Source organism: Apodemus sylvaticus, chromosome 14 (genome assembly GCF_947179515.1).
Source record: "Apodemus sylvaticus chromosome 14, mApoSyl1.1, whole genome shotgun sequence".
Classification (NCBI taxonomy): Eukaryota; Metazoa; Chordata; class Mammalia; order Rodentia; family Muridae; genus Apodemus; species Apodemus sylvaticus.
This window is the reverse complement of record NC_067485.1, coordinates 15,674,625-15,692,166: the sequence shown is the minus strand read 5'-3', so window position 1 is coordinate 15,692,166 and position 17,542 is coordinate 15,674,625. Positions and strand designations below refer to the sequence as shown.

Here is a 17,542-nt window from a genome sequence, read left to right as displayed (position 1 = left end):
CTTGGACACTATCCATAAAGGACAACCTAGAGGAGCAACTGTCCACAAGTGGATGATGTCACCAGACACACACTGCCCTGGCCCCAGATCCACTGGATCCTTGAGGCAATGTGGTCCATACCATGCCCCTCAACCCTCAGTTCAGGGCAGGCAATCACCTTACAAAACTCCAGCCACCGGGAGGAGTCTCTGTAAGGCAACTATGCGGCAGCCGGAAGTCATTGGGGTCTGTAGACAGAGGGACTTCACGGCTCCATTTCTGAGGACAGACAGACTTTACAAGTCCATCCCAGGAAGGCAGCCTCTGACTCTTGCCCTGACTCCAGGTCTCACATCGCGCAAGAACGGCAGAGCCACAACTGGTACAGGCGACATGTTTTTATTTCTTCCTTCGTTTTACTTGCTGTGTGGAGCAGCCAGACACCTGGGTCTTAAGGTCAGGACAGACAAGCCCTGCCCACACCAACATCCCGGCTCGCCACCTCTATTCTGCTTCTCAACAGATGACCGCTCTGACTGACATGATGCACACAGACAGCAACGGTCAAAATGACAATCAGGCCATTATAGTCGCTACCGGCATCTACCCCCTCCCACACACACACCGCCCAAGGCTGCCTGCTTCTGGGACACTGTAAACATTCCCAAATAACCCTGCCTGGGCAGCCAAGAGACAAGTCGGACACCAGGCGCACATATGAAGTGACAGTCTGCTGGTGTCACTTCACCCTCCTGGGAAGGAAACTTCCGTTTGGTAGCGCCTGGTAGACCTACAGCAGGGTCAGATGGCTGGCTACAGGCCCTGAGTCCAATGAGAGAGGTCGGCCACCCACGGGCCTGGGCTGTGCTCAACATAGTGAGGGTTTTCAAAACAAAAGCAGGGCAAGTTCATGTGGCAAAATGCCCCAGAATGTTGGGGCAGGCCTTCACCACAGGCTTCATTTGAAGCAAGACCCCACATTCACCCACAGAGAGGCTAAACCGAATACACAGAGAGGACAGCTATGTGCTCAGCTCTGTTTTGGTTTTTGGCCCCCTCCCGCGCCCCCCCCCCCAAAGCCGTAACTGGCTGAGCCCCAACAGAACCAGCCCCCTGCAAATCCTCGGGCGCCAGCAACAGGTGCAGCTCGAGCTAAAGCTTGTGGTTCCGGGCGGTTCTAGAATAACGCAGCCCGAATCTTCCAGGAAGCCACCGCCTTGCAGTGCCCACTACCCGGTGGTGGCGACCTTACCGCGATCGCCCCTCCAGCCGCACCTGTCTGAGTGCACCGCGCCACATCCGGTGCACCCGAGCCAAGGCCTGGGAGACCGAAATAGAAGCCGGTAGGCCGGGGCTGGGAGCCCGGCTAGGGGCACCGGGCCTGACCTGGGAGGCGCGGCCCAAGGAGTCAGCACCCGGGGGGGTCCCAGCGCGAAGGGCCTGGCTGGGCAAGTCGCATCGGCTGCGCGTCCGGCGCGTCCCTGCTCCAGCCACCTGCCTGCCAGGGCCCGGCGGGAGCTAGGGAGGGGAGGCCGGCGAGGGATCCGGGCTGGGATGGAACTGCAGAGAGGGTCTGGGAAACGCAGTGGAAATGTAGAGGGGGGCTGAGGGATCCGGATGGGACTCAGAGGGGACCCGAAGGATCCCGGTGCGAACGCAGAGGGAGTCCGGGGCCATTCAGGTGGAAATGCAGACCGGGTCCGAGCGGTGTGGGAGGATCAAGGGAGGAAGCTCGGAGAGGGATCCCTGGGAGCCCCGAGAGGGTCGCAGGAGAAGCTCCAACAGGGTTCCCAGGTTTACCGCGGGGGCTCGCCGCGCTCCGCGCACCTGCCCGGCCCCGCGCGCGCTCCTCCCGCGCCGGCCCAGTCGCTTACCTGGAGCGCGCGTCCAACCCGCGGCGGCTCTCGGCGGGGGCCGGCCAGGCCAGCTCCGCGCCAAGAATGGCGGCGGCGTTGGTGGCAGCGACGACAGAGGCGGACGGCGCCGGGAGCCTGAGCCTGGGAGGCCGGGAGACGCGGAGATGCTGCGGCGCGAGAGGGCGCGGAGGCCGGCGTGGGGAAGGAGGACGCGGGGCGAGCGCGCAGGCCCCACCCCCTCTCCCTCCCTTCCCGCCTCCTCCCCTCCCCCTCCCGCTCTTCCCTCCCTTCGCCCCTCCCCCTTCCTCCTCCTCCCTCCTCTCACCCCCAACCTCTCTCCCTTCTTCCTTGCCCTCCCGCGCCCCGCCCCTGTCTTCACCTACCTCAGTCTTTTTCTCCTGCTCCCCTCTTGTTCCCTCCCTCCCTCCCTTCCCCATCTACTCCCTCTCTCCCTCTTCCTTTCTCTCTCTCTCTCTCTCTCTCTCTCTCTCCCTTCCTTCTACCCCTCATCCTGCCCCACCCCAGGCCCCGAGGTCCTGACCCAGGGGCTCTTGACTACCCAAGCCTGGTCTCTTGAAAAATGAGAAGGTTACCAGCAAAAGGAGCCCTTTCCTTTCTTTCAGCCACCTAATGATCCAACCTGCCCCTCCAGGTCCCCAAAGCCTTCTGCACTTCAGGCTCTGGGGCCACCAGTGTTGACAGCAGAGATGCAGGGCTCTTAGCTTTGTGGTCTATGATAGACCCTTTGGGGTTCTCAATGCGAGGTGAATGCTACTATGGTATGTTGACTTTGCTAAAGGTTTCTCAGCTTCCAAGGGTTCCTGTATGTAGCTCCCAGTGAGATACATTTCTAACTAATTCTGGGCCTTCCAAAGTACAGAGGGTAGGTCCTTAACATGTTTTCCTAGGTTGGTATCCAAGAACCTACAATAAAAAGCCACAAACAGTGATGCTATCTTGTAATCCCCATGTTGAGGCAGAGAATATTGGTGTATCCCCAAATGAAGTTCACTGGCCAAACAGCCTACCTCACTTCATCCAAAGTCAGTCTCAGTCAGATTTCAGTAAGAGACCCTGTCTCCTAAAACTAAGTGAACAACACCTGTGTCAACCTCATAACACATGACATACTGCATGCACACACACACACATACACACACACACACACACACACACTGCAGTCAGAGGCCATGTCCTGTTCTGCCCTTGAAGGGAGAAGTGACCCTCTGTTCACACATTAACTAACCAGGTGGGAAGTGCTGCCCAGAGACACAGTCCCATCTAAAAGGAAACCCAGTTCCTAAATGAACCTGCCAGGAGGTACCCAGAAATGGCTCAAGACCAGTCTCCCGGCAGAGCCTGAATTACAGAAAGCCCTTAGAGGCTGTTGGGAAGGCAGGCAGCTGACAACAGTTAAACTGAGCAAGCCCTCCTAAAGGATAGAAGACCCTAGAAAGAGACAGGAAACTACTTCAGGTTAGGTCTGCCAGTCTGTGCTGACTCCGAGAGCAAAATAGGCCTCCTAAAGGCCAAGACAGTAGAACCAACCAGAGATGCCAGGCAGTGGTGGCACACGCCTTTAATCCTAGCACTTGGGAGGCAGAGGCAGGGTTTGAGGCCAGCCTGGTCTACAGAGTAAGTTCTAGGACAGTCAGGACTATACAGAGAAACCCTGTCTTGAAAACAAAACAAAACAAAAACAAACAAAAATAACCAACCAGTGGAGGGTCTCTTGGCATTGCCCTAGAGCAGTGTTTCTCAACCTGTGGGTCAAGAACCCTTTGGGGGCAGGGATTCAAAGGTCTCTTTCACAGGGGTCAGCTAAGACCACTGGAAAACACAGACATTTACATTACAATTCATAACAGTAGGGCTGGAGAGATGGCTCAGCAGTTAAGAGCACTGACTACTCTTCCAAAAGTCCTGAATTCAAATCCCAGCAACCACATGGTGGCTCACAACCATCCATAATGAGATCTGATGCCCTCTTCTGGTGTGTCTGAAGACAGCTACAGTATACTTACATATAATAAATAAATAAATCTTTTTAAAAATCATAACAGTAGCAAAATTACAGTTACGAAGTAGCAACAAAAATAATTTTATGGTTGGGGTCACCACAACCTAAGGAACTGTATCTCAGGGCCACAGCATTAGGAAGGTTGTGAACTGTGGCTCTAGAGGGCACGTGACTGGCATTGAACTAGAACCTGACAAAACTCAGCTTAAGGCCTGCTTCCTTTGCTTCCAAGTTGACCTAGGGCCTCAGCTCTCTAATGAGCTCTGTGAGAGAAGCAGGTGAGCAGCCTTGGCCTAGTCTGCTCTCTGGGCCAAGCACTGACAAGTAGATCTGTCCTGCAGAAGCTTCCATGGCCAGAGCACAGTGGGTAAAGCTTGGTGAGCTCTGCGCCCCCAGTTCAGTGATGGTGTGACCATTACAAAGAAACAGAGAAGATGCGCCTCCAGACTCTTCCGATTCCGAGTGTTGGTCCAAAACTGTCTTTGTCCTGTAGGGACCACAGCACTGCAGGAACAGATTAGTCCTAGACTTACTTAAGAGCATCTTATATCCCAGGAAGGAAGATACACCTAGGATGTTGGCACATAAACGTATTACAGAAATGAAAGAGACTCTCATTTATTCTTCACAGGAGATGCACATCTAGAGTATTGCTCCTGTGCTTGGGCAGCCAGAATTGTCCTGGGGATCGGGGCGGGGCCGATAGGAACACTAGAAGTCTCCAGCCTGGAAAATCCCTGTGTGTCGCACACGGCAGTGGGATCCATGTCGCTTCAAATGGCTTAGAGTATGATCCCTGTATGATCATGAACAGCAGAACCAGACATAAAGGTGCAAATTAAATGTGAAAGCAGCTTCCTCCCATTGAGAGAGATTCTGAGTGATCTCTGAGCTGACTGCCCCTGTGGGAGCCCGCCCTCAGACACACTGTCTGGGCCGGAGGGGAGGGAAAGCGCTGGAGGGGAATGTAGCTAAAGGGTCATCAATAAAGGAGAGACCTCTCCTGGGTTTTAGAACCAGGAGAGAGGGCAGCCTAGAGCTCAGGAGAGACTATGGCATGGCTGTCCTGGGGCCCACGATTCTAGTCTCAACTCAAAGGGACTGGGCAAGGAGAAAGGGACCCTCTTCTCCAGCAAGCTCAGCCGATAGTTAGGTCTATATTCCATAGCCCCTTTTGATAGCCTGGGACCCCAATTCTAGCCTGTCTTTTTATTGCTGTCAGCATTTTGGGTTTTTTGTTTCGTTTTTAAGATTTTACTTTATGCAGATGCATGTTTTTTCTACATGTATATATGCCCACCACATGCATGTAGTGCCTGCAGAGACTAAAATAGACTGTTAGATTCCCTGGAGCTAGAGTTTTACAGGCGTTTGTGAATGTTCTCCATGGAGGCTGGGAACCAAACTCTTTGCAAGAGCAGCAAGTGCTCACCCACTGAGCCGTCTCTCCAGCCGACATTGTATCATTGTCTTGAGTCTATGTTTATGATCACAAAATGAGCCCAAGGCTGCCTCCACTCTGACCGGCTTACCCTCCCCTCTAACTAACGTCAAGCATACTGTTTGCCCAGAAATTCTGAGTTCTTAGAGGTTTATATAATATTTTTATATAATATTTTTCTACATCTTCCTGTGAGAACATTGGCATCCTCTCTGTCCAGCTGAGCAAGCTAACTCCAGAGATAAGATTTGAATCTCACAGGAGAAAGACTCCCAAGTGCGATAGCTTCAGTGGCACATACTTAGACTTGGCTTTGGACTGTCCCCTGAGCAGATATGCAGAGCCCTGGGCTTCCAGGCTTCTGTGTCCATCGTCACCGTGTGAAGTAGGAGGTACCCAAGGCTGGCTGGAAGCTGTATCCAGGCATCCGAGTGGGCCACTCCCATCCCAGGTGAGCAGGTCAGCACTGTTATCAGGGTTGTTTCACTGAACAGAGACATACCTATATATCCCTGCAATGGTTGACATCTGCCTCAGGAAATATAAGATGTCTGTGTCTGGAGGGGGTTACCTGGATGTGGGTGCATGTGGATACCTATGCATGGTAGCCAGGGGACAACCTTGAGAGTCATTTCTCAGATACCAACCATCTTTATTTTGTTGTTGTTTGAGACAGGATCTCTTACTGGCTTGTAGCTTTCAGAGTAGGTCAGTCAGTCAGTCTGGCTGTCTGGCTGTCTGGTGAGCCCCAAAGATCCCTAAGGAATCCACCTGTCTCTGCTTCCACAGCCTGGGATTACAACCACACCATTTTGGTTATTGTCCTTAACATGATTTCTAGGGATAGAAGCCTGATTTCTCTGCTTGTAACGAAAGCACTGTGTCTCCCTGGGCCCTGGGAGATGTCTTCTGAATGTGATACTCGGCATGAGAGAGTATGTAAATTATTTTACCTCCAAGCCACCCCCATCCTGTCTATGTCTCTTACCCACACAACCCCAGGATCCACCTTTCCTGAAGAACCTCCCCAAACAAAGCGTCCGTTATCCCTGGGTACCCTCTGAGGCCTCCAGATGCCCCTGGTGCCTTCCTGTGCCCCTCCTCCTCCCCCCAAGCCAGGAAGGACTCTTCCCTAAAGCTTGCCCTGGGAATCTTCGAGCTGCACTGGCAACAGAGGGCCTGCTGAGCCGCTTGCCTTTGACTGTTTTTTCCCACTCTCTGCATCTCAGCTGTCAAGCCAGAGTACCAACTATAGGCCTATAATCTAGCCCTCAGCACGCTCTCGCTGCAATACCTCCCACCTCCCTGAGCACACAGCACGGCCAGGTCACAGAGCTGTTCTATGTCATCTTCCAAAGAGGCTGTGCCTTGCTCCAGTGTCCCCCCCCCCCCAGGAGCCCTGACTCAATGACTGCAGAGAAGGTGGGTACAGGAGGGGAGGCTCTCAACCAGAACCACCTGTCGGCATCACCTTTTTTGACCTTCAAGGCGAAGCCCTGCCCCTTATGTCTACTGTCTGATACCTGTTGTCCCTTCCTCCCAACATATCCAGCAGAGCTAAGTGTCCCCCAACTCTGCTCAGCAGCTAGAATGTCACCCCAACATCTCTCATCATCAATTGGCGCAGACACTAAAATTGCTTCTGGGTGTTTTTCTCTCTTCTCTGAGCTCTGCTTGGTGTTTCTTGGTGGTATCATCTCAAGGCTCAAGGGAAACCAGTTATCCAAGCGGTCTCTTCTTCAGAGAGGCAGGACCAGAAAGTCCTTGTTCTGAGGTCACAACAAACTACCCATTATTCTAGGCCTGGCGGCAACTGACATATGGAAACCACTATGATTTCCACTGGTTAACATTAAACATTAAACACATGACAGATGTGACCGGCTATGATTTTGCATCTGCGTGGCTCCTGAGAAGAAAACCTTCCTCTCAGTTACAGGCTAGAGGAAATATATTCGATTTGTAAGCCTATCTGTTTATTCTTTGACAATTCCGTATATAATCTCAGTCATTCCCACTGCTGCCTCATGCCTCCCATCCTCCCCTAGACAGCTCCCGTCTTCACCACCACCCCCAGTCCAAGTAATACCACCAGCTGGGAGTTTGACTGGCCCTGTTGACTTAGTACAGGCCTTGTACTAGACCCTCAGTCACTTCAGAAGCATGATGGCCATGTGACATGCAGAAAGCAGCCTTTCATGGCTCTTGTCCCTATCCTCTGGCTCCTACAGTCTTCCTGCACCTTCTACCACGTTCCCTCAGTCTTGAGGGAGGTGCTTGTTTTCTAAAACTTTTCTGCTCAAGCCTACTGTGTAGCTGAATCCTGCCAAAATCACCTGACCAAGGATGACCTTTTTGTTTTTGGGTTTTTTTTGTTGTTATTGTTGTTTTGTTTTTGGGTTTTTTTTTTGTGTTTGTTTTTTGGCTTGCTGGGGTGGACTTCAGGGCCTCCTGCATTTTAGGTAAGTGCAGATACAGGGCAACACCTGGCTTAATTTTTTTCTAAAGGGGGTGGCAGAGGCAGTGGAATGAGTGTGTGTATATGTGTGTGTGTGTGTGTGTGGTGAGTGTGGGAGGGTGGGGTGTGTGTGTGGGGTGTGTGTGTGTGGTGTGTATATGTGGTGTGTGTGTGTGTGTGTGGTGAGTGTGTGTGTGTATGTGTGTGGTGTGTGTGTATGTGTGTGTGGTGAGCGTGTGTGGGTGTGTATGTGTGTGGTGTGTGGGGTGTGTCTCTGTGTGGTGAGTGTGTGTGTATGTGTGCGATGTGTGTGTGTGTGTGTGTGTGTGTGTGTGTGTCTTTGACCTCCAGCTTCTCACACGATACTTATATGGCTTCTCCCTCAAACAGGAATCTTGGCCACAGGCAGTGGTCATGTTGCCGCATCTGCTGACATCCAAAGACCCCCAGATGCAGTCAGATCACCACTGTTAGGGACTCTTCCTTCCTCTCTCTCTGACTCTCTCTCCTCTTCCCCTAATCCACTCTGTTTCAGTGTAGAGGCTGATGTCATTCTTCCCTGATCAAGGCCACAGGCACCCAAATCCAACATGTTGACCACTCAGGCCAGAGTTATCAGACTTTTGATGTGAAGAAAGTGTGGGAATCCCATTACTCCCCAGGCCAGTATGTAACCAGCTAGAAGCCATTTATACTGAGGAAGGTAAAATAACCATCCGTTAATGATTAGAAAATTGCAAACTACACTGTAGCCCCACCCCACCCCAGCCCCATGCTGTTGAAGAAGAAACAGAAGCATACTCACAGATCAGAACATCTGAAATTAAGCAGCTTATCCTATAATCCCAGCACTTGGGAAGCTGAGGTAGGAGAATCGCCATGAGTTCAGGGCCAGCCTGGGCTACAGATTAAGACCAGGTCTCAAAAAAATGTTAAATTAAATTTCCTTTTTTTTCTTTCCCCCCCTTCCTTTTTGTCCTCTTGCTCGCCCCCCCCCCCCCAATACACACACATACACTCATTCCAGCCCATAGGTTCTTTATTTGTTTCTCATTACAGATGGTTGTGAGCCACCATGTGGTTGCTAGGATTTGAACTCATGGCCTCCGGAAGAGCAGTTGGTACTCTTATCCGCTGAGCCATTTCACCAGCCCTAAATTAAAATTTCAATTCCCAGCATTGACAAGCATGTGGAGCAGCTAAGACTCATCGTTGCTTTGTGTGTGGAATGATGTGAGAACTCTGGGCAGCCACCGGCCGCACTGGGAGAGCCCACTGTGGGTCTGCCGTCTAACATCATCGAAAGCGCTGCGGTGCGAGAGAGTGCAGGAAAACACGGCTGCTAGAAAAAGATTGTGAAAGTAAAGAATGACCCGTCTGACTCTCAATAGCTCAGCCGAGGGCCTGCTCCAGGCTCCAGATTTTGATTGTTATAGAAAATATCAAAAATCCTGCCAGGGGGCCAGAGCAGTGTCTTGACAGTTAAGAACCTGCTCTTCCTGAGGGCTCGTCTCAGCACCCACGTCCAGTGATTTACAACCACCTATAACTTTGGTTCCAGGGCTGTGGCCTGCAAGAACACATGCACACATACAGAATAAAAAACAAAATAAATCTTTGAGCTGGTTGGGTGACAGTTCAGTCAGAGAAGTGGAAGTTCAATGCCCCCCAAACCGATGTTTAAAAAGAACAAACATTAAAAAACGGGGTTGTAATCCCAGGGCAGTGGAGGTGTTTGAGGATTAATCACCAGTCAGCCTAATCCACTGGCAACTTCCAGGTCTGTGGGAGACCCTGTCTCAAAAACTGAGGCAGATGGTAGCTGGTGAATTGTCCTCTTGGATTCCACAGGCTATGTGTGCACATGTGCGCGCGCGCGCACACACACACACACACACACACACTTCTGGTTGGAAGACGCTGCCCTAGGCTGACCTCTGCCCCCCAGCAATACAAAGGCTGCAGTTGTCCAGTACAAACGCCACGTGTAGGGTCGCACTGCCTCGTGTGGTTACAGTGCCATTTGAAAAGGACATTTCTTTGAAGAGAAATGAGGAAGGCTTCAGTGTCTTCCCTGCAGCTCATGGTTTATCTTCTATCTGTGACTCATGTGGGGGCAGGGTGGGTTCTCCTGCCAGAATCTGTGAGCTCTGCCAGCCCTCTGTGCTTGGGAGCCAGCCGCTCTTCAATCAAGACTTTTCACACATGTGATCAGATAGAGTAGAGGAAATGACATGCTTTCAATGAAAACACCACATGCCAGGCTGGGGTGACGGCTTGGTCTGGAAAGCACTTGTGCTGCAGGCATATGGACCTAAGTTCAAGCTTCAGAAGCTATGTAAAAAGCTAAGAGTGAGGGTGTGTGCCATACCAGAGGAACAGAACCGAACCAATAGAATGAATATGTACAACTGTATGTATAAATCAAATATATGTATTTGTTATATATGTATATTTATGTATGCATATGTATTAACTTATATAAGTATTATTAATTATGTAAGTATTTATATATAAATTATGTATACATATATTTTATATACAGCCATATATATTTATTTATATATGTGTGTGTGTATATATACATATATATACACATATATACATATATGATCTATTAGAGTAGCTTACAGGATGTAGTCCAGCTAGTCCAACAATGGCTGTCTACCAACAGAAGGTCCAAGAGTCCAGTAGCAGTTCACTGAATGAGTCAGGATGTCCCAGCTGGTCTTCAGTATACACCAGAATCCCAAAGCAGTTGTCTCTAATGTCGGTGAAGGAATGGAGTTGTCAGTAAAGTAGACAAAGAGTGAGCAAAAGCTTCCTTCTTCCATGTTCTTTGTGGAGGTTACCACAAGAAATCGGGGCTCAGATTAAAGGTGGATCTTCCCACCTCAAAAGATCCAGATAAAAAGTGGGTCTTCCTACATCAAATGAGTTCATGAAGACAAACCCCTCACAGGTGTATCCAGCCTTAGGTTTTAGTTAATCTCTGATGCAGTCAGGTTGACAAGAATAACAGGCATCCTATGTATTTATAACCCCAGTCCTGGGATGTCAGAGACAGGCAGAGGCGCATAGCCAGCTACTCTAGCCTGATTGTTGAATTGCAGGTCAATAAAGAGACCCTGTCTCAAAAAGATGGTGGCTGCTTCTGGACTCTGGTTGGACCCACTGGGACAGTTAAACTCACCAGGGAGCTTCAAAGCTAAGGGGAAATGGGTGTGTGTGTGTCTGCATGTGTGTGGAGGCTAGAGGTCACCCAGGGGTTTGGTTCTCAGGCACTTTGGCTTTTTTGAGCTAGGGTCTCCCAGTGGCTCTGAACTCACTGCGTAGGCGACTTGGCTGGCTGGCTAGCAAGTCCTGGGGACCTGCCTGTCTCCACTGTTACAGTACTGGGAGCTGAAGTGCATGTCTGTGCCCAGATGTCTTAAATTTTATTTATTTATTTATTTATTTATTTATTTATTTATTTATTTATTTAATGTAAATTCTGGGGATTGAAATCAGGTCCTCTTGCTTACATGGCCATGTTATCAATGGAAGTCTATCTCTCCAGTGTTCCAAGATTCTAAAATATGGATTTCCCAGCTTGTTTTCTTGGTTTCTATGTGCTCTTTAGACATAACATAGATGGCCTTGTTCCTGTTGTGTTGTAATTATATTAATTAAACATCCCTAATACTACTTAATGACTAAAGGCGTGTACCTGCCAGGTGAAACTGGAGGCCTGTTTATTTGACTGTAAACCTCACTCAGACTCTAACATGATGTGTCTCCGGCTCCAGGCTGGGACAAGGCAGGAGAGGCAGCCTCTGGGTGTCACAGGTCCGAGGGAGTGCTTTAAGCCCCTCCCTTCTCCCTTGCTCTCTCAGGGCCACAAGCACCTCATCCAAGGACTTTCCTGTGAACCGTTGAGAATGTTCACCTTGGGGAGTGTTCATACGTGTTCCATCACTGTGATAAAATACTTGAGATAGCTTATAAGGACCGAAGATTTGTTTGTTTGTTTGTTTTTGGCTCATGGTTTTAGAGACTTTAGTCCATGGTTGCTCAGCCCTGTGGTGGCACAGTACCTCAGTGGTAGTAATAGGTGCAGGAGGCCTGTTTACCTCATGGAAGCCAAAAGCAGAGAGAGAGAGAGAGAAAGAGGGGGTGTGTGTTTTCAGAGCACATTCCTTGAGTCTTGGTTTCTTTTCTATGGCTACTATGATAAGATAACATGACCAAGGCAGCTTATAGAAGGAGGAGTTTATTAGGGGCTTTCAGCTCAGAGAGTGACTCAGCGGCCCTCATGGTGGGGATCGTGGCAGCGAGCAGGCAGATGTGACTTGGAGCAATAGCTGAAAGTTTGCATCTTCACCCACACATGGAGTGGGGCTGGGAGGGAGGGAGGGAGAAGCAGAGAATTTTGACTAGGAATAGAGCGGGCTTTTTGAAACCTCGAAGTCCACCCCTAGAGATACACTGGTACACCTCCTCAATAAGGCCACACCTTCTAATCCTTCCAAAACAGGTCCACCGATTGGGGACCAAGTGTTCAACTATATGAGCCTATAGGTCCTCTTCTCATCCACATCAGCACACCTAGTGACATCACTTCCTCTCACTACCTCACTTCCTAAGGGTTCCATCACTACCAGTAGCATCATAGACTGGAACCAAGTCTTTAAGGTACAGACTTTCAGGGAATAGTCAGAATCCAATCTATAAGGAGTCACATACAGGCAACCAGGACACTCACCTCGCGGTAGCCTCGTCATGGTCACCTCAGACACTCCTGTATTCCAAGTGAGCCCTCTGAGGGGCCATGCTGCAAGCTAAATACTGTATTTTATTATTTAAAAGTCACCATGCTGAATGGACAGTGACTAGAGCAGAGGACTTCTGACAGAAGTTTTCAGCACAGAGAGGCACCTCTGCTGCCCCTGCCTCTGTCTGCCCCAACTCCCCCACCATGGCAGTACCGCCAGGCGTTTATCATCTGCTTTCTGCTCTGTCATTGTGACTCTGTGTGTGTATTGTCTCTGTGTGTGTGTGTGTGTATGTCTGTGTATATGTGTGTGTGTGTAAGGGTAGGTCTATGTTTATATGTGTGTGTATATGTGGGTGTATATAAGGGTCTGTGTGTGTATGTGAGAGGTCTCTGTGTATCTATGTGTGTGTCTGTGTATCTCTCTGTGTGTCTCTGTATGTGTGTCTGTCTGTATGTATGTCTGTGTATGTCTGTATGTGTCTGTGGGAGGTCTGTGTGTGTGTCTGTGTGTGTATATGTGTAGATGTGTGTATGGGAGTGTCTGTGTGTGTATATGTGTGTGTCTATGTGTGTATACATGTGTGTAAGGGTCTGTGTGTGTCTGTAGGGGGGTGCTCTGTGTGTGTGTGTCTGTGTATATCTGTATGTGTCTTTGGGAAGTCTGTGTTTGTGTCTGTGTGTGTCTCTGTATATGTGTCTTTGTATGTGTGTGTGTTTATGTCTGTATGTGTCTGTGGGAGGTCTGTGTGTGTGTCTATGTGTGTGTCTCTGTGTGTATGTCTCTGTATGTGTGTGCATGTCTGTATGTGTCCATGGGAGGTCTGCGTGTGTGTTTGTGTGTGTTTGTGTGTGTTTGTGTGTGTGTGTCTATATGTGTGTCTGTATATGTGTGTCTGTGTGTCTCTGTGTGTATGTATGTCTGTGAGAGAATACCTATACTAAACAGTTTTATTTAGGTATTCTCAAGGTTTAAACAACTTGACACAGGCTAACTTATCTGTGAAGAGGGAACCTTAATTGAGAAAATACCTCCATAAGACAGGGCTGGAGGTAAGCCTGTGGGGCAGTTTTAGTTAGTGATTGATGGGGGAAGGCCCAGCCTATTGTGGGTACTGTTATCCTTGGGCTGGTGGTTCTCCTTCTTTAAGGAAGCAGGCTGAACAAGCCATGCTGAGTGAGCCATAAGCACAGCCCTCCCCGGGTTCTGCATCAGCTCCCACGTACAGGTTCCTGCCCTGTGTGAGTTCCTGTCCTGGCTTTCTTCAGTGATGAACTACAGTGTGCAAGAACGGCCTAAATAAACCCTTCTCCCCAACTTGCTTTTTGTTCATGGTGTTTCACTGTATCAAGGGTGACTCTAACACACACGTAAGCACGTGTAGAGGACAGAGGCCAACACGAGCGTCTCCCTCACTTAGTCTATTCCTTATTTTTTCGGCTGGTGAACAAGTCCCCAGGTCCCCCCAGTCTCTGCCCCCAGTCAAGGGACAGGGATGTGCTGTCACACCCAGCTTTAACACAGGTGCTGGGAATCCACAATCAGGTCCTCATGTTAGTCCAGCAAGCACTTCACCCCTCTTTCCAACCCTCTAGATCTTTTCATTTACTTGGATAGAGCCTCTCAGTGGACCTGAATGAGTTTTCAGCTAACTGGCTGACCAGCAAGTCCCAGGGATCCTCCTGCCTTGGCGCTTCTTCCGCACACAGTGCCTGGCGTTACTTTTTCCATGGGTGCTGGGAATCTGAACTCTTTCTCATGCATGTAAAGAGATTCAATAATTTCGTAAGCGCTTCACTGAGCCCTCTCCCCAGCCTCAGAGCTTGCTGTTTTGGTATTGTCTGCTCTGGCTGAGTATGGCTTCTAATTATTGTTCATCGGGTCTCTTTCTTGGCGTTATGTCGCAATCAGATGGTTATTTCTTTCCCCATCTGTTGCCACAATCTGTCCAATCCATCACTTGAAAGAGCTCGCAGGAAATTGTCTCATCTAAAGAGATGAGCAAAAGGTTTCAGCCATGCTCTGTGGCCAAGGTTTTGGTCTGCAGAGCTGTATAGGGGAATCTTCTTATATAATACTAAAATCAGAAAAAATATGCTGTTTTTCTCCAGTGCCCATGCTAGGTAACACAAAAACACTGGTGAGGCATGGGGCATGGGGGTAAAGTCTGACACCCTCAAGATGTTCTTTCTCCATAGCACAGCAATCTTTAATAAATGACCTCCAGCCACAGACTTTCTTTTCAACCGCAAATGCTCTTAGCTCGGAAGGAAAATCAGAGCTCCGTGGCATTTATATTACATTTGAAAGGCTCCAAAACCTCACTCAGCAGTAGGGGAAGGAAAAGGCTTTATTCTCAAGGCATTGCATGCAAGTGGAGTGAGTGGCTCCCATTAGGAGCCCATCCTGTGTGCACAGAGCTGCAGTTCTTTTTCATTAAGGAGAGAGGTCTGAAGAGCCCACAGCCCGGTGCTAATGGCATTAGGGCTGAGGGGCGGCTAACCAGGCGGCTGCTTGGCACATAACCAGGAGACTGAAGCAATGTCAGTGGGCAAGTAACCCTGGGAAAGCTTTGAGTATGTGTGTATGTGTGTGTGTGTGTGTGTGTGTGTGTGTGTGTACGTGAAGGCCAGAGATCAACCCTGAGTGCCATTTTCAGGTGCTATCCACATTGTTTTTGCTTGTTTGTTTGGCTGTGGCCAGCAAAGCCCAGGGATTGTCCTGTCTCCATATCCCCAACTCTGATATTCCAAGTGTGTGTCATGACACATTGGCCTTTTATGAGGTATTTGGGCTCCAAACTCAGGCATTCATGTTTGTGAGGTAAGAGTCTTACCGACTAAACTACCTCTCCAGTCCCAAGATGTTCATATACTGTACTGGAATGTAATATGGTATCAGCTATCTTGATTTTGTTTGCTTTGGTTAGAGGAATGACTGACAGACAACTGCACATATTTATAGGGTACTGTGTGATATATTGATTTATGAAATTTTCATAAAATGGGACAGAGCATATTCATTATCCTAAACATTTATTATTTTTTTGATGGAAACATTAAAAGATCTTCTGTTTGGGGGGAGAAAAAAATGGCCCAGCAGCTAAGAGCGTATACTGCCCTTGCAGAGGTTCTTAATTTAGTTCCCAATACACTCACCCTGTGACTCACAACTGGAACTCTGGCCCTGGAGAGATCTGACACTTCCGCCCTCCTAGGGGACCTGCAGCTGCCATGTGCGACCCTGCCCGCCTCCCCTCCCTGTCCACCCCCTCGCCCCTGCGCACGCACACAGAGTAAAGAAATAAAATAAATATTTAAAAATGATTTTTTTCTGTTTAGAAATATGAAATTCCTTGTTGATAATAGTCACTCCACCTTGTTACATACCTACGGAGAAGAGCATGCAGCAGGCTTTTGAGGTGGGTCCTACTGTGTAGTCTGAGCGGGCCTTGATTGTCCTGCTTAGTCTCTTGAGCGCTGAGATAGCAGGTGTGCGCCACCACACCTGGCCTAAAACTGTTGTTTTGTTTGTTTTGTTTTGTGTTTTTACAGATGTAACTCCGTCCACCAGATATAGAAGGCAGCAAAAGGCCCCGCTGGAAGGAAGCCCCGTGAGGGGTCTTCATCATGAGCTCGGTCGCTCACGGTCCTCACTGAGAACCCGGACCACACGCCATGCCTTTCCATTGGCTCCCATCCTCAAGGTCCGGAGGGTCTCTGTGACGCTGCTGCTGGGACGAAGGGGTACAGGTCCCCCCCACAAGACGTGCCATGTGTAATTTAGAACTTAGGAGCTCTCCATCCTTTGAGGCCCGGGGATTGAACTCAAATCATCAGCCTTAGCCGCAGACTCCCTTTTGCTGAACCAACTCGCTGGCCCTGTTTTGGGGCTTTACAATTTTATTTTTACTGTGGGGCTTGTGCCTTCCTCTGCTGGGGTGGGGCTGTGGCAGCCCGTGTTAGCTTGTGTCCTTTTCATCTTCCCTTCTCCGACCCTTTAGTCATCCGCTAGCCTGTTCTGTTCATAAAATGACTGTGCGAATGAAGGACTGTGTTATGATTTGGATCTTGTCCCCAAAGACCCTGAGTACCTAGTGTTGTGGACTGGTTCTAATGCTACTTCTGTTGATTCGGCTCCCCGAATTACCAGGAACCCGCTCATCTGCTTGTAAAACACTGAGGGTCAGCCAGGCATGGTGGTGCACGCCTGTAATCCCAGCACTTAGGAAGCAGAGGCAGGCAGATTTCTGAATCCGAGGCCAGCCTGGTCTACAGAGTGAGTTCCAGGACAGCCAGGGCTACACAGAGAAACCCTGTCTTGGAAAACAAACAAACAAACAAACAAACAAACAAACAAACAAACAAACAAACAAAAAGACGCTGAGGGTCCCTGACCCAGTTGATTGGCAAATGAAGTTGCCGACAGCCAATGGCCGTGCAGGGAGACAGAGGCGGGACTTTGGATTTCCAAGGCAAGGCAACCCAGGGAAGAAGGATTGGGTACTGCCAGTGGGATTGGGGGTGGGTGGAGTGGAAGGATCAGGCTTCAAAGCCGTGGGACAGAGAGACTGCCACCGTGAAAGCGCAGGGGATCTTGACCCTGGAGGGCTGCAGGCCTGGGTATGGGGCGGCCAGGGTGGAATACAGGTTTTACTAAGTAATAAGTCAGGAATATCGGAGGGAAGAGTGTGCTAGCAACATGGAGGATTGAAGAGGCCCAACCATTGAGCTGTTTAAGGCGTATTAAATTAGAAGACTCTCTCTGTCTCCCTCCGTCTCTCTGTCTCTCCGTTTCTCTCTCTCTCTCTCTCTCTCTCTCTCTGTGTGTGTGTGTGTGTGTGTGTGTGTGTCTTTCATTTGAGAATCCACAACATTGGGGCGATAACAGGGAACTTGCTATGCCGCCACTGGCAGGTTAATCTACTACAGCTACCCCTAGAACACTGAGGCCTTGGGAGGAACTGCACCTCGCTGAAGGCCCTGCTTGAACACATGCTTTTATCTTCAAATCTTTTCATCCGGAATTTTTGT

The 17,542-nt window shown here is 49.5% G+C and overlaps 1 protein-coding gene and 1 long non-coding RNA gene across 4 annotated transcripts in view; one reads left to right on the top strand and one right to left on the bottom strand.

Annotated features, from left to right (window-relative positions):
• Positions 1-2,051, bottom strand: part of Sema4d (semaphorin 4D) — a 93,545-nt gene extending 91,494 nt beyond the window's left edge. For all 3 annotated transcript variants that reach the window (XM_052157152.1, XM_052157155.1, XM_052157154.1), the window contains exon 1: positions 1,855-2,051. The gene's annotated coding sequence lies outside the window, so the exon portion shown is untranslated. The remainder of the gene's footprint in view (positions 1-1,854) is intronic.
• On the top strand, positions 1,140-16,557 carry LOC127664901 (uncharacterized). Its single transcript, XR_007973270.1, has 3 exons — positions 1,140-1,323; positions 15,851-15,930; positions 16,064-16,557. It is a non-coding gene; the product is annotated as an uncharacterized LOC127664901 (long non-coding RNA).
• The last annotated feature ends 985 nt before the right edge of the window (positions 16,558-17,542 follow it).